This window comes from Megascapheus bottae, unplaced genomic scaffold (genome assembly GCF_031878675.1).
Source record: "Megascapheus bottae isolate mThoBot1 unplaced genomic scaffold, mThoBot2.hap1 HAP1_SCAFFOLD_128, whole genome shotgun sequence".
Classification (NCBI taxonomy): Eukaryota; Metazoa; Chordata; class Mammalia; order Rodentia; family Geomyidae; genus Megascapheus; species Megascapheus bottae.
The window spans coordinates 427004-442404 of NW_028327550.1; the positions used below are offsets into that span (position 1 = coordinate 427004).

The 15401-nt window shown below is 37.6% G+C and overlaps 1 long non-coding RNA gene across 1 annotated transcript in view; it reads left to right on the plus strand.

The window, feature by feature from the left end:
- The window catches only part of LOC150039692 (uncharacterized), a 55792-nt gene that overhangs the window by 11745 nt on the left and 28646 nt on the right, over positions 1-15401 (plus strand). The window contains exon 3 of the long non-coding RNA XR_016534265.1: positions 10001-10130. This is a non-coding gene — a long non-coding RNA (uncharacterized LOC150039692). The remainder of the gene's footprint in view (positions 1-10000; positions 10131-15401) is intronic.

Below are 15401 nucleotides of genomic sequence, written 5' to 3' on the forward strand. Positions count from 1 at the left end.
AATCAATGATCTTGTTTCATACAGTGTCTGTTTTTAATATAACCTATTTGATGAGGCTGTATTAATTTAGGAGAAATATGCACTGGCATTCTGGCATGCACTTTTCCTAATTATCTCACAGCTCTCATTCCGCAGTGAAATTAGACTGTGGTTATCACGGTTAATGGAAGCCCATAGCTCTTAGCTAAGTGATCTCCTCCAGTGGAAAGTCATCGTTTCTTGCTCCTGGCTACATAAACATGATTGTGCTATCTAAGCAATCCCCTGTGGCTGTGGATGTGAATGTTTTAACAAAATATTCTGCTTTAGAGCTACAGGGTGGCACCTCATTTCTATAAGTAGGAGGATAACAAGATTGGAATGGGAGGACTGTGAAAGGAAAAGTTACCCAATAACAGAAGTGAGACAAGGAGAAGCAGTTTTCAAGGGTGTGCAGGAAATAGGAAGCCTGACCTGGTAGTTATGTGTTCAGGTTCAAAAGAAATCCTTTATATGTTCCCTTATGCTTCTCTTGAGTTCTACATCACCTATCTCGCACTGCCCATTTTTCTTTTAAGAACTCAGTAGAATCTTGGTCCAAATGAGGACTTACTCTTCTGTGTGCCTGTCCACTCTTTTCAATCATTCACTTACTAAGTGCCTACATCCCTCACTAGAAAGAAACCAGTCACTTCCTGCATGAAACATGAATCCATGAGGCAGGCAGCTCCACAAGTTAATTTAAGTCAATCATTACAAATTGTAAATACACTAAGAATTTTTAATGGATTGATTTGATACAAAATGATCTGGCAAAACAATTTTTGAAAGAGGGACAACATCTGGGCTGAAACTGTTGTGATTACAAACATTCAGTTATCGGAAGAACCAAGAAAAGAAAATGAGCCCGTGAAGGAATAGTACTCATGAAATCCTGAAGCAGGACCCTTTCTTATTCTAGAAACCAAGCCAAGGCTAGAGTATGAGGAGTCATGCAGAGAATACAAGAGAGACTGATTATAAGCTTCCACCAAAGGGGCCTTTTGCCTTCCCATGTTCCTTCTACCAGTGGACCCTGAAAAGGGGTTGACAGCACATCATTCCCCTGGCCTACTGGGCAAATATGTAACTTAAAAGGAAGTAATGACACAGTGCTCATCTTGTATTACTGACTATGCCAGTGAGGATGCCTGGATCAAATAGAAATATTAGAAAGTTGAGCCAACTGTAGTTGCATTTATTTAAATGGACTATGAATTCCAGTTTTATCTGTGAAAACAGGAAGCCAATCCATTTCTGAAAGACTTGTTATTTACAGTAGGCAGTGTTTGGTAAGCTATTTTCACCAACAAGACACTGCTTATATATTTCCACTTCTTTAAGGCTTACATTCAGAGTAGATTTATTTGTTTTCATTCTAAAGATAAAAGACTCAGGAACAGATATAGCAATGAACTAAAATTGGGAGTATTAGTGTTTGAACCCAAGGCAATCAAGTCCAGAATACATATCCTTAATCATGATTACTAGCAGCCAAAATTCATCTTGGGAAGCTAATCAAACCATTAAGGTGCATCAGTATTTAATGCACTGAGATGGCAGCAAGATATTTGACATGTCAAAGAGTATACTTGCCCTGAATGTGCATTAGGTAGAAGATATGAAATATATCTTTAATGAATTTCCATATCTCTGCTTTCTTAGTTATAAGAAAAGATTATCTAGTCACACTTCAAATGGTTCCACTGTTGCTATAGAAACTGCTTTCCTTTAAGTTTTTGAGGTGACTGTCAGCTTGTAAAACACTCAGTGCTAGCAGCAACACAGCACTAATGGATGCCTTTAGGAAATTCTAATTTCCCCCAATGTTCTCCATCCTCTAACTTTTTTTCCCCAAATCAACTTACATACGGAACCTAATGAGAATCAGTGTACTTGCTAGGCAAACATAGTTGTAAATCAAACTGTGGGTCTCAGGCCAGGGCATAACCCTGGGAAGACCTCCCAAGATCCTTCTGTAAATGACCTATTTCCCCTGAAGTTTCTGGATCTCTGACAAAGGCAATGAAGGAGAAAGAAATAGGAGAAAGAAGAGGAGAAGGAGGAAGGGAGGGAGGAAGAAGAAAAGGAAAAGGAGAGGCTTCAGCGTGGAGGAGAAGGAGGAGGAGGAGGAAGAGGAAATGAAGAAAAAGAAGAAGAAGAAATTTACCCACCTTTATTCAGCAGTGTTAAGAGCCTATTCGCTACCTTCTCTTTCTTCTGTCTTCAATCCTCCACTTCCAGCACACAGGGGGACTTTACCTCTCTCCTCACATTTCTATTCCAGATCCAGAACACTATTTCTTCCGCCCCTTTTTGCTTTTCCTGCCACCTCATTTTTAATATAAGCATTGATGATTTTAATTCCTAGTGTATCCTACACATGCCCAATCTCTTACTTTTCTATTCTTATTATTGTTTCTGATTTTTATTTACCATACTTAAATGTATAGTTTGTCTTTGAAGTATGGTTATTGTAACCATGGTCTTCTCTCTTCTGAGTGGTAGTGAGGAAATGGAGATTTGTGTGTGGCATATAAACAACGGGCTTGATTTTGTAAGGGTAGTATTTTGTGTTCTCATATAAGATCTGAGATTAGAGAAGACATAGAAAGGGAAAGGGGAGTTAAGAAAGAGGTTGATACATAAAGTGGCAACTCCTTTTTTGTACACCTACTTAAAGATAGCTTTTAAAAAAACACAAAAATTAACTAGATCTAAAATACTTGGGCATAAGAAATTATACAGGTCTCTAGGCATTCACATATAGTGAAACCAAAGGAGGAGACAGGAGAAGAACAGAAAGGCACACTTCCTATGTGCATCTGATCATCCAAAATACTATATATCCACATGAACTCCAGGAAATGAAAGTGAGGGTTTTTTTTTCTTTTTAGTTTCTCTTGTCTTTCCATTTTGTTCTGTCTGTTTATCTGTCTGTGGGAGTTTAAAGGGAGGCACAGAAATGGAGAGACAAAGGATAAACAAATGCAGCAGTGGGGCTCACTGGACACTATGCTGAAAATTGTTGAATACAAGTTGTGTACAACTTGTGAGTGGGGGAATGGGAGGGAAAGCCTGAGAGAGAGCAAGGGAAGAGGTGACATTACCCAAAAAAGAAGTGTACTTTTTACCGAACTGTAGCCCATCTGTACATCCCCTTCACTATAATTGTTAAAATTACAATTACTTTTAAAAGGGAGTTGACATGATATGAACATTCAGAATGTCACAGCAGAACCCATTGCTTTGTACATTAATGTGTATCAATAAGAAAATGCCAAAAGGGTAAGCTCATGATAACTAAATGAAACTATTCTTTCTGGAGAAAGAAGCTAATAGGAGAAAAGTGAACTTAAACATTATATGCAGGAGGAAATAAAAAGGTATTTTCAAACTTATGGTAAGAAATAATACTTTGAAACTTTTTTTCACTGCTAACAGAATTCTGAAAGGCCATGGGGAAATTAAAACATCATCCACATTTTGCTGGGGGGGGATCTTTTATCCAGACAGAATACTGCAAATGCAAAAATTTTAATTGCATTGTCATCATATCTAACCGAGGAAGGTGTTCCTTTCTAATTTTTTTTGTCTAAAGCATCCTCTCAGAACATTTTTGAGGAGAAAAAACTGCATATTTGTTTATTTGAAATTGGATAGGAAAGGGGGGAAAACAAGATGAGAGTGGGGGTGGAGGAGGGAAATGGGGACCAAGACATGAGAAAGGGTATCAATGAATGTGAAGTAATGCACCTCCCATCTAGCAAATGTAATGTAACCCTTCTATTAATTACATTAAAAATTATATGCAAAAAAAAGATGTCTAGGAGAAATCCTTTGACAACCTGAGTTAATATAATGGAATGCTATTGGAAAGTGAATATATAGATGTAGTTATACATATATATATATATATATACACACACACAGCTGTGACATTGCCATTCATAAGCAAATGATAATTTAGCTTTGTCTTCAAGTGAGATTGAATATAAACTTTCAAGTTCAAAAAGCCATCGTTAATCTTCATACATAAGGACATATAATGTGAAGCCAATTGAAAGGACCTCCAGGATAGTGAAACAAAAGCCATATAATGAATGATTGTTGTCCTTAATGTACTATGTTGTCTCTCATCTCCTTTGCTGTCCCTTGGTTATCTCACATTGGTATAGTATCTCACTTTGTTATCTGATATATTGAATTTATTTGTATTTGGATATTTGAAATTTAATAGGGAAGGGGGGAAAACCAAGACGGGTGGGGGGTGTGGGGGGGAGGGAAATGGGTACCAAGACATGTGAAAGGGTATCAATGTATGTGAATTAATGCAACTTCTATCTGGCAAATATCATGTAACCCTTTTACCAATTACAATAAAAAATAAAATAAAAAAAACAAGGTGGTAAGTTTGCAGTAAGGAGGGAAAGAAGGAAGTTGAAGTGTACAGTAGAGACAAGAAAGGCTACCACAACCACTTAGGTAAGAGTTCTGACCAGCCATTTCAACTGTCTCCAACTTACTACTCTAGAAGGATCTTCTTCTCGCTAGGGTACGGTGATCAGCGTTTGGAGTTCTTTACTTTCCCCTTCTCTGACCTGTGGCCTTAGGAATTGAATCCATTTCAATGGGGACAAAGGCATGTGGAAGGGTATCAATGTATGGGAATTAATGCACCATCTATCTGGCAAATATCATGTAACCCTTCTATTAATTACAATAAAAAATATATGAAAAAATAAGAATCCCATCTTGTGCCACTAGTTGTTACACAAACAAATACCAGTTCTGCTATACTCAGCTGGTATTTGTCTGGTATACTCAGCTTTTGCACAGCTCATTTTCCAACCTGAAAAGAGCTTCTCTTGCAAGCAATCTAAACACTGATAACAGATTGAAGCCTAATCTGTCTCATGCCTAACCTCTGCCTGCTTTCACTACCCTCCAAAAACACACTTTCATACGAGGAAAAAGTAACTTTAATTTTAGATGATTCCAACTGTCTTAAGGTTCCACCAGGTTACTGCTGGCTTGTTTTGAAGCTGATTGCTTCATTACTGCTTTCAGGGGAATTAATATCAACTGCCTGCTTGCTGTCCTTGTTAATATCTTTAAAACTTCTTGATTTGGGCCCCTGATAGAAAGACACCCAATGATGGGGCAGTGATTTCTCTATCTTCCCGTAAGTGTCTGATCTCATTAATTAATGAGGTGACCAGGGAGCTGGACTCATTTGTCACTATTAGACAGCTAATATAATAATCAAGACTCGTGCGGGCAAAGTATGAGAACAAAAACCTTTCTGCTCCCCTCCTTTGTCAAGCTGACAAATGACCTATCCTAATGTGGGCCTCTTTTAATAGTAAATATTTTATAAACACAAATGCTAAGGAAACAACAAGACAAGTTTATTCCACTCCAAACAATTTGGAATGACATATATACAAGGCCAGAAACCCAGCTCTAGGAGTTCCAACAAGTGGAGTCTTGCCACTTACCTCAATTTCCCAAATAAAGAGCAGAGTGGTGCTGAATGGCAAGAAGAGCAAACTTACTATGCAATGTGAGTACAGAGTAATGTAGGAAGAGACAAAGTAAACACTTCAGTTAACCTTTACAGAGATGAACTTTAGGTTTAAATATAGGAATAACTGAGGCAGAACACTAGGGTTATGTATAATTATTCAACTGTCTCAGATAAAGTTGGGGATAGTATTTCAGGAACTACCAGGGAGAACCTGGGCTCAATAAAAAGTAATTTATATATGAATGTATGCTTTATTTTCTCCAGGGGTTCACTCTCCTAGGAATTAATGTAAAAGAAATAGTAATAAATTCGTCATAATCAGTAGAAACCTTGGGCTCTACTAGCAGAGATCTGCAATAGAGCAAAATCTTGATACATAAGGACATATAATGTGAAGCTAATTGAAAGGACCTCCAGGATACTGAAAAAAAGCCATATAACGAATGATTGTTGTCCTTAATGTACTATGTTGTCTCTCATCTCCTTTGCTGTCCCTTGGTTATCTCACATTGGTATAGTATCTCACTTTGTTATCTGATATATTGAATTTATTTGTATTTGGATATTTGAAATTTAATAGGGAAGGGGGGAAAACCAAGACGGGTGGGGGGTGTGGGGGGGGAGGGAAACGGGTACCAAGACATGTGAAAGGGTATCAATGTATGTGAATTAATGCACCTTCTATCTGGCAAATATCGTGTAACCCTTTTACTAATTACAATAAAAAAAAAGGTAAAAAAAAAACACAGACCTAGCTCCCTTCGTTATCTGTCCCTTGGTTATCTCACATTGGTATAGTATCTCACTTTGTTAGCTGATATATTGAATTTATTTGTATTTGGATATTTGAAATTTGATAGGGAAGGGGGGAAAACCAAGACGGGTGGGGGGTGGGGGGGGGAGGGAAATGGGTACCAAGACATGTGAAAGGGTATCAATGTATGTGAATTAATGCAACTTCTATCTGGCAAATATCATGTAACCCTTTTACCAATTACAATAAAAAATAAAATAAAAAAAAACAAGGTGGTAAGTTTGCAGTAAGGAGGGAAAGAAGGAAGTTGAAGTGTACAGTAGAGACAAGAAAGGCTACCACAACCACTTAGGTAAGAGTTCTGACCAGCCATTTCAACTATCTCCAACTTACTACTCTAGAAGGATCTTCTTCTCGATAGGGTACGGTGATCAGCGTTTGGAGTTCTTTACTTTCCCCTTCTCTGACCTGTGGCCTTAGGAATTGAATCCATTTCAAGTAGTGCCTATGTACTGATGTGATCCCCAGTGTTCATCTTGAGTACTGCCTGTGCTCTTTTGATATGGACATGTGGGCCATCTAATGCACCACTGCTAATACAGGACCCTTGAACATGTGCCCCACGTCAGCCATCCCAGCCAGTCAGAATCAATGGCAGCACCACCTACTTACTTCTGTTTTCCCCAACAACATTCTAGTCAAAACAACTCTTCCCTGTCACTCCCAAAGGTCTTCCACAGGCACGTTTGTTCCCTAGCATTCATTCCCCACACTGCCAGACACAGGCATTTCCTTTTCTTTTGAAGAACAGCAACTTGCCACATCACAATTCTGAGGAAACATTTACTATGGTTTACCTCTGCTCCTAGAACCAACTCTTACTGTAGTCAAAAGTCCCTGCATCATCTGTTCCCTCCCAATGACCACTTTTCCTCCTCCTCCTCCTCTATTCAAAATATACCAGTGCCTTGAGCATGGGAAGTCCCATTGGAACGGAGCCCATGAAGTCATTCTCTTTTCACTCTTAGGGAAAGGATTTTAAATAAAATTCAAAGTTTCTCTTGGATGCTATATCATAATCTCTGGTTTGGTTCTTTGTACACTGTCCCTCTTTCTGTCCTTGGAGTCAGTCCTTCAAAAACCCTTGTCATTGCAAATTCCTCTCCTTATCTGGAAATTATGTTCCCATCTCCACACAGGATCCACTGCTTTTCCCTATACAGGACTGACAGTGATCCACAATTAAATATTCCAGGATGCGTTCTGATTTGATTACTCATTCTAGTAAAAGGCCACATGGGGCTTCAACAAAACACTGCACAGTGGGAGAAGGGTTTGGCAATTCAAATCAAGATGATCCTGAAGACTTTGCATATATTTGTTTCCTCCATTAGTCTGCTCTCTGAACATACAATATTTACTGCCTCCATTGGTCTGCTCTCTATACATATATTTACTGCCCCTGTAGTATATCAGGCATCATATACATTTTGAAGGGTGACTATCAGCAAATGTAGGTGAAAAGTACACCTTACTCCTGCAACCACTCATGATACTCATATGTCCAAATACACTTCAAATGAAAACCAGTATCTGCTCTAATGCAAATTGATCTGCAAACCTTCCTTGGTTCATAGTACACATAACATATTACATTTTAATGTAGATCTGTTTCATTATCTCTGTACATGCTCTTTTCCACATTAAATTAGGTCTTATCCTTCTGTATCACAAGAGTAGACTATAGCACAGTATCAGCAACACAAATATTTGCCTCACATTACCAACTCAAAAGACACAAAATGACTGGGAAAAAAAACCTTCAAAATATCTCTGTTTTTTCCATTTACCTTCATCCAAATTCCCCTCCATCCCCCCATTTCCTCATGACCGCTTTCAATTGTTAAAAGGAGCACATCATGGAGAGAGGAGGATGGATTTTTCTTCTACTCTATAAATACATACTTCGTAGACATATGTATACAAATATACATATTGCATAAGCAAATTTAATGTATCTTAAAATATAATTTATAAGAGGACAACACTTTTCCAAATGCAACTCAGCAATATGAATTTTTAAAGTAGGGTTGTTTCACAGTCATTGGGTGACTGAAAGGTGACTTTCACCCGCAACTACATTAGTTAGTCAGCAATTCAATTTTGTCAGATCTGTAAGAGGGGGTAATAGCTGCAAATTGTCCTGACAGATGCTACCAGCTGCTTCTGTAAAGCAACAGTTATACAACTTGCTCTCTCTCAGTTTGAAGCAGAAAGAAAAAAATTTTCTTTAACAGTTATTTTCCATTTTCAAGTTTGGAATTAAAAGTCTGAAACTGCCTCTGTGCACAGTACACAAAAGCCAGTTCACAAAAGCTACTCTGATACATAATTTTAACTGCTGACTCATTTTTTCACAATTTGACCACATTTTAATGTTTCCATGAAATTTTACACTACATCTGAAATAATACCGCATTTTTTTCAAGAACTGTTCAGATCCTTCACTTCATGAAGCCTAAAAACCATGGTGAGTGGTGTGTTCAGTGTATAATGCAGGGAGTACTTGCCACAGGTCCAAGCAGGAGAAACTGAAGTTCCAGGAAATCAGAATGTGACTACTACAAAATAAGTGTCTTGATTCCTGTTCCTTCATTCAACAACAGTAACATTCCACTCCACATGAGAAAACCATTCATATCAGGAAATCATTCTACCTTTAATTCATGCTATTTATTCAAACTCAACAACACCACCTGTGATTTTCATGGTCTCCAGAGTGTCATGCATATGCTCTGTTCTTATAACTCAGTCTTACTCCCAAGGCATGGCGCACTGACTATCTTCTCCTGGGAGGACTTCCTCGAAATTCTTCAGCAGCCCATTCTCCAGCTCAGAATCATTTTTAATATATTTTTATTGTACTTAATAGAAGGGTTACATTATATTCACCAGATAGAAGATGCTTTACTTCATAAACATTGATACCCTTTCTCATGTCTTGGTCCCCATTTCCCTCCCCCGACCCTCATCTTGTTTTCCCCCCTTCCCTATCCAATTTCAAATAACCAAATAAACATATATACAATATATCAGATAACAAGGTAAAATACTGTAACAATTCGAGGTAACCAAGGGACAGCAAAAGAGATGAGAGATAACATAGTACATTAAGGACAACAATCACTCATTATATGGCTGTTGTTTCTATATCCTGGAGGACCTTTCATTTAGCATCATACTATATGGCCTTATGTATCTAGGTTTTGTTCTATTGGAAATCTCTGCTAGGAGAGCCTAAGGTTTCTACTGATTATGACAAATGAGGGAAACCATTGAGCCTATGTTCCTTTGAGTCTGGCTTACTTCACTTAAAATGATTTTATTCTAAGTCTTTCCATCTCCTTACAAATGGAGCGATGTCGTTCTTTCTGACAGCAGCATAGAATTCCATTGTGTATAAATACCACATCTTGTTGATCCACTCATTAACTGCGGGGCATCTGGGTTGATTCCATATCTTTGCTATGGTAAATAGTGCTGCAATGAACGTCATTGTGATAGTGGATGTGGTATGTCCTTGTTTCTGGACAACAGGGTAAATGCCAACTAGTGGAATTGCTGGGTCATAGGGGAGCTCTAGGTTAAGTCTTTTGAGGAACCACCTGTCAGGAAGGCTCTTTTCCTTTGTTTTGCAGAAACTGTTCTGTATTCAAACAGAACCCTACCTGTATTAATCACTTCTGGAAAGGATTGTACTGCACCACCTAGCAAAAACCCTGAGAAACTTCAGCTTCCTGAACAACTAGCTGCAAAAAACTATGAAACGTAAGTAATACATTCCTTCAGCATTTGAAATGCTCATCAACTCCAGCCTTCACTCACTCTATTCATGAACAATATTCTTATGCCATCTGGTCCCTTACCTCTTGGAAAGTTAATAACCTTTGCTTCCTCTCTCACCACTTGGACACTTGGTGATTTCTTTCACATATCTTACATGCTAGCTTAAGCTCCCAGACTTAACAACAAAGAGGTTTTATTATAACAGTTCTAAACACGCATATATTTTGACCATATTTATTCTTTTTTTAATCTCTGCTCCTCTTGTTCATTTCTGGTTGCGTATCAAGCTCATGATTAAAAATGAAATTAATGTCCCCTAAGATATATTCCTCTTTGTTATGGCTGGTATCTAAAATGTTGCCCCAAAGCTATATGCTAAAGATTCGATTGCCTGCTGATATGCTTTTTACAAAGTGGTGGGATCATGAAAACTTTGTTCTCACCAAAGGATCAACCTACTCATGTGTCCATAATTTGATGAGCTATTGGGAAGGGATAAAAACTTTCCAATTTGAGCTGGGACTTAAGGTTGTTAAATGCATCCCTGAAATGTGTCCTTGTAAATGATGTTTGTTCTGCTCTCTTCTCTCTCCTATTTCTCTTCTATCTCTGCTCTCCAGTCTTCAATTCTCTTTCTCCTTCTTCCACTTCTCTCCTTTTTCTCTTCTCTCTCTCTCTCCTGCCTACTTAACGTGAATAAATGGCTTCCTCCTCCACATATTCCTGCTACCATGATGTTCTGCTTCTCCCCAAAGCAGACTGAAACTATATCCCAAAACAAATGTTGCCACCGTTAAGCTGATTTTCTTAGGTATTTTGCCATGGAGCTAGAAGGCTAGCACATTCTTTTACTAGCTATTTTTTCATATATTTTTATTGTGATTAATAGAAGGGTTACATTATATTCACCAGATAGAAGATGCAATACTTCACAAACATTGATACCCTTTCTCATGTCTTGGTCCCCATTTCCCTCTCCCCACTCCTGCCCCTCATCTTGTTTTCCCTGCTTCCTTATCTATCTGATTTCAAATAACTAAATAAGCATATATACACTATATCCGATAACAAGGTGAAATACTGTAACAATATAAGATAGCAGAGGGACAGCAAAAGAGATGAGAGATAACATAGTACATTAAAGACAACAATCACTCATTATATGGCTTGTGTTTCTATATCCTGGAGGTCCTTTCATGTAGTGTCATACTATGTGACCTTGTGTATCTAGGTTTTGCTCTATTGGAAATCTCTGCTAGGAGAGCCCAAGGTATCTACTGATTATGACAAATGAGGGAAACCATTGAGCCTATGTTCCTTTGAGTCTGGCTTACTTCACTTAATATGATTTTTGTAAGTCTTTCCATATCCTTACAGATGGGGCAATGTCAGTCTTTCTGACAGCAGCCTAGAATTCCATTGTGTATAAATTCCACATCTTGTGGATCCACTCATCAACTGAGGGGCATCTGGGTTGCTTCCATATCTTTGCTATAGTAAATAGTGCTATCTAGATATTTTCTTTACCACTGTTTGCAATACTTCATTGATATTATCTCAGAGGCACACTCTGACTCAACTTTCAGATCTTAATGATTCTTTTATTTCTTTACACAAATAAAATTTTCCATTGTCATTCAACTCTTCTACTCAGTAATCTTCAGTAGCTCTCTATTTCATCCAATAATAGGCCAAAATTTCTCCTGAACCAGAGAAACAGAAACAGAAACTTAAGTCTCTGAGCTAGCTAATTAAACTTCTAAATTTCAAAATCACCACCTATGCATATGTGTGGACATTTATATAGTAATATTCAAATGGTAAAAGTTTCTTTATAATCTTTTCTATTCACCTAATGAATTATTCCCATCATCATATACTCTTCTACTCCTTGGTTATGATTCCCACTGTGATATCATTAACAATTCGTTATGGATCCCATTTCTTCTAAGTTTCTCTTCTTTCTACTTAGGATGGTTTTCTCACACCATTAACCTTATGTTTGACCTAATTTTGATACGATTTTCTGACCCTGTTCGAGAGCTCAGACATCAAAAAGATATTCACCATCTTTCTAGAAACTGGCTTTGGTTTAACCCTAAAATGAGTAAATAGGTGTTCTTCATGAACTGCACTCAAAGCTTACTTGCTACTTAAAGCAAGACCTCAAAAAACATCACAACTCATAAAATCAATAATATCACAGAGTTCTTTTGTAAAGAACTTCAAGCATTTACATATATGCAATGAAACTGATGTGCAGTCAAAATGACAGAAACAGATGGTTCTGCCATCACTTTATATGACACTTGTTTCTCCAGGCAGGTGAACAGAAGGAACCAGTGGTAGAAGGTGAAAAGGGTCTTGCAATTTAGAACCCACTGAAGTATAAAATGCCACCAAACTTGTCTCAAATTAAAACACATTTTAGTTTCTTCATTTGAAATCCTATACTGGGTAAGATTAAAAATCTCATAACTACCCAGATTTAAACTCTGAGCTTCTGATCATCCGAGGCCTGAAAATACTGGTTTGTGATGAACAGGTCTTAGGGAAACAGAAGGGGCATTTCAAATTCAAGATAAAACTATATCCATTGAGAATCTATATAACTGTCCAAACAAGAGTTTTCAAGATAAAATATCCAATTTATTTTAAAGTAAGATGTTTTAAATGTTCATATTCACCAAGTTTCACCAACTTACATATTCCTTTATTTAACAGTGATTTATTGATAAGAAATAATACAGTATAATGAACAGAGCACAATATCTGGTATTGTATACCTTGGGTTTCCTTTCCTACCTCCCCTACTTGTTGATTCTGTAGAACTATAGTCCTGGAATAGAAGCCTGGCTTTATAAGATTCACTTTTCTCTACTGTCATGAAGCAGAATGTAGCATGTAAGTCCAGACAGTATTTGGCATTTTCTGAACAACTAAGTATAAACTCACCTCCTTCACTCACGTTCCTTCTCCTGCCATGCCCTATTATGCACATGTTGAGCACAGTTCAACTCCAAAGTTCAGAGTGTGAAAAAGTTCAAACTTTATACTTAATGCTATGAATATTATCTCTCAGCCCAGAAAGCAGAATCACAATTCTGCCATTCTTTGGTGTCACTACTTTTCATCATTCACACTGCAGCTTAAATTTTGCACCCAAGAAAAGTCAAAACTTCCTGCCTACTAGCACATGGTGAATATTCATCCTTAGCGTCCATTCTTTCTTTCACAGTGTGTATCAATACTCCACTACCTAAATATAAGTCTGTGTGTGTGTGTGTGTGTGTGTGTGTGTGTGTGTGTGTGTGTGTGTGTGTGTGTGTCTAAGAGGCCTGGAAACACATTTTTCTTGGTATATCTATCTGGCAATTCTCCTTGGAGCTTCCTCACTCATTTCTGTGTCCATCTTTATATGGTTCTCTTCCCTCAGGATTCCTATGTCCAACTGTCCTTCTCCCTTCTCTAAAAAGATATCCAGTCCTTAGATTGATGGCTCACAGTCATTGGTAATCATCTCATGCTAACTGCATCTGCTATGACTGTTTCCAATAAGGTTTCAGTCACAAGTACAGGATTAACACTGGAAAGCACCAAGGAAAGCTTAGCACCCTTTTGGAGTAACCAAGAAAAAATAAGCTAAAATGAATCTAACCATGATAGCTTTCTTTTGTCTTCTACTTTCAATATTACCCATGTGATTAGTAATAACATAACTCACTAATTTGTAATTTTCTTCTATCTATAGTTGGTTCCAGTTGGAAATGGAAGTGATGGGTTGCGCTCTGGCTTAGTGAATTAACCCTATTTTTGATCAACTTTCCATACAATCTAACTAAAAGTGCCTATATTATAGCAAATTTGATAATTAAATGATATTTTAAGAGCCTGGAGAAACTGGTAACAGTAAACAGTTATCTACTGGATGGGACCCAAAAAGTGATTAATGTTACCTACCCATCATGCCCAAGTCCTGGAGTGCTAAAGCACTCCAGTTCTTGTATCTGGGTCAGACTTGATCAACGTCCAAAATAAATTAAAAATATAGAAAACATTTTTAACAATATTGTCCATTCAGCCCTTAAGGACAATTGAAGTTTGCACTGCTAATTCTGATGAAATAACAAAAAGACCATAATGAAAATATACGCGCAGTCTAAAAGATTTGCAATAGAGCAAAATCTTGATACATAAGGACATATAATGTGAAGCTTATTGAAAGGACCTCCAGGATGGTGAAACAAAAGCCATATAATGAATGATTGTTGTCCTTAATGTACTATGTTGTCTCTCATCTCCTTTGCTGTCCCTTGGTTATCTCATATTGGTATAGTATCTCACTTTGTTATCTGATATAATGAATTTATTTGTATTTGGATATTTGAAATTTGATAGGGAAGGGGGGAAAACCAAGACGGGTGGGGGGTGTGGGGGGGGAGGGAAATGGGTACCAAGACATGTGAAAGACATTTGTTTCAGAGTTCATTTGTTGGACTTATGCTAGGAAAAATCAACTAATGGCGATGCAGACAATAAAATATGAGGATTTACCTATCAAACAGCTTGAAAAACATTAAGAAACATTTTAGTAAAGTGCTTATACTTATTTTTAATCAGTCAGAATTTCATTTCAATATCAAGGCACCCTTCACAAACTTATGAAATCCCTGATGACTAAAGTACAACAAGATTCTGCAGGAAAAGGTAACACACCTAAGAGACTGTGATGAAGGGGTGGATGAGCCATGGCGTAGAAATCTAAGAGCAGAACAGCATAGATAGTCTATCAACTCCAGCTGGAGAGTGTTGTTTGCTTCTGTTTTCAGGGACAGAGTTCATGAATCATCCCATCAGTTTTTAAAACTTCAATCAGAGAAGTCAACTATTTGATGTGCAATCTTTATTTTCTTCTTTTTTTCCCACCCAAACCATAATATAGTGCAGAAAGAATATGTGTGTGAGGAATGCAAATAATAATCGCTACACCAAGTCGTCTTGGTGTTGACAGAAAAAAAAAAGAAGAATTCCAGCAGCAATGTGTGAATCACGGGGAAACCATTACTGATGTGGCCAGTTCAGGTCACTGTGTTTTCAGATTGGCGGCCACACAGAGCCTCCACAGTTCAAGTCCCATCTGACACGCACACATGCACTCTGGATCACTCAAAATAAAAACTGCTCTCCCTACACTTGTCTGTCTCCATGAGGTCAGCATTAAATAACTATTATTTCTGGCATAAAGAGCAATGG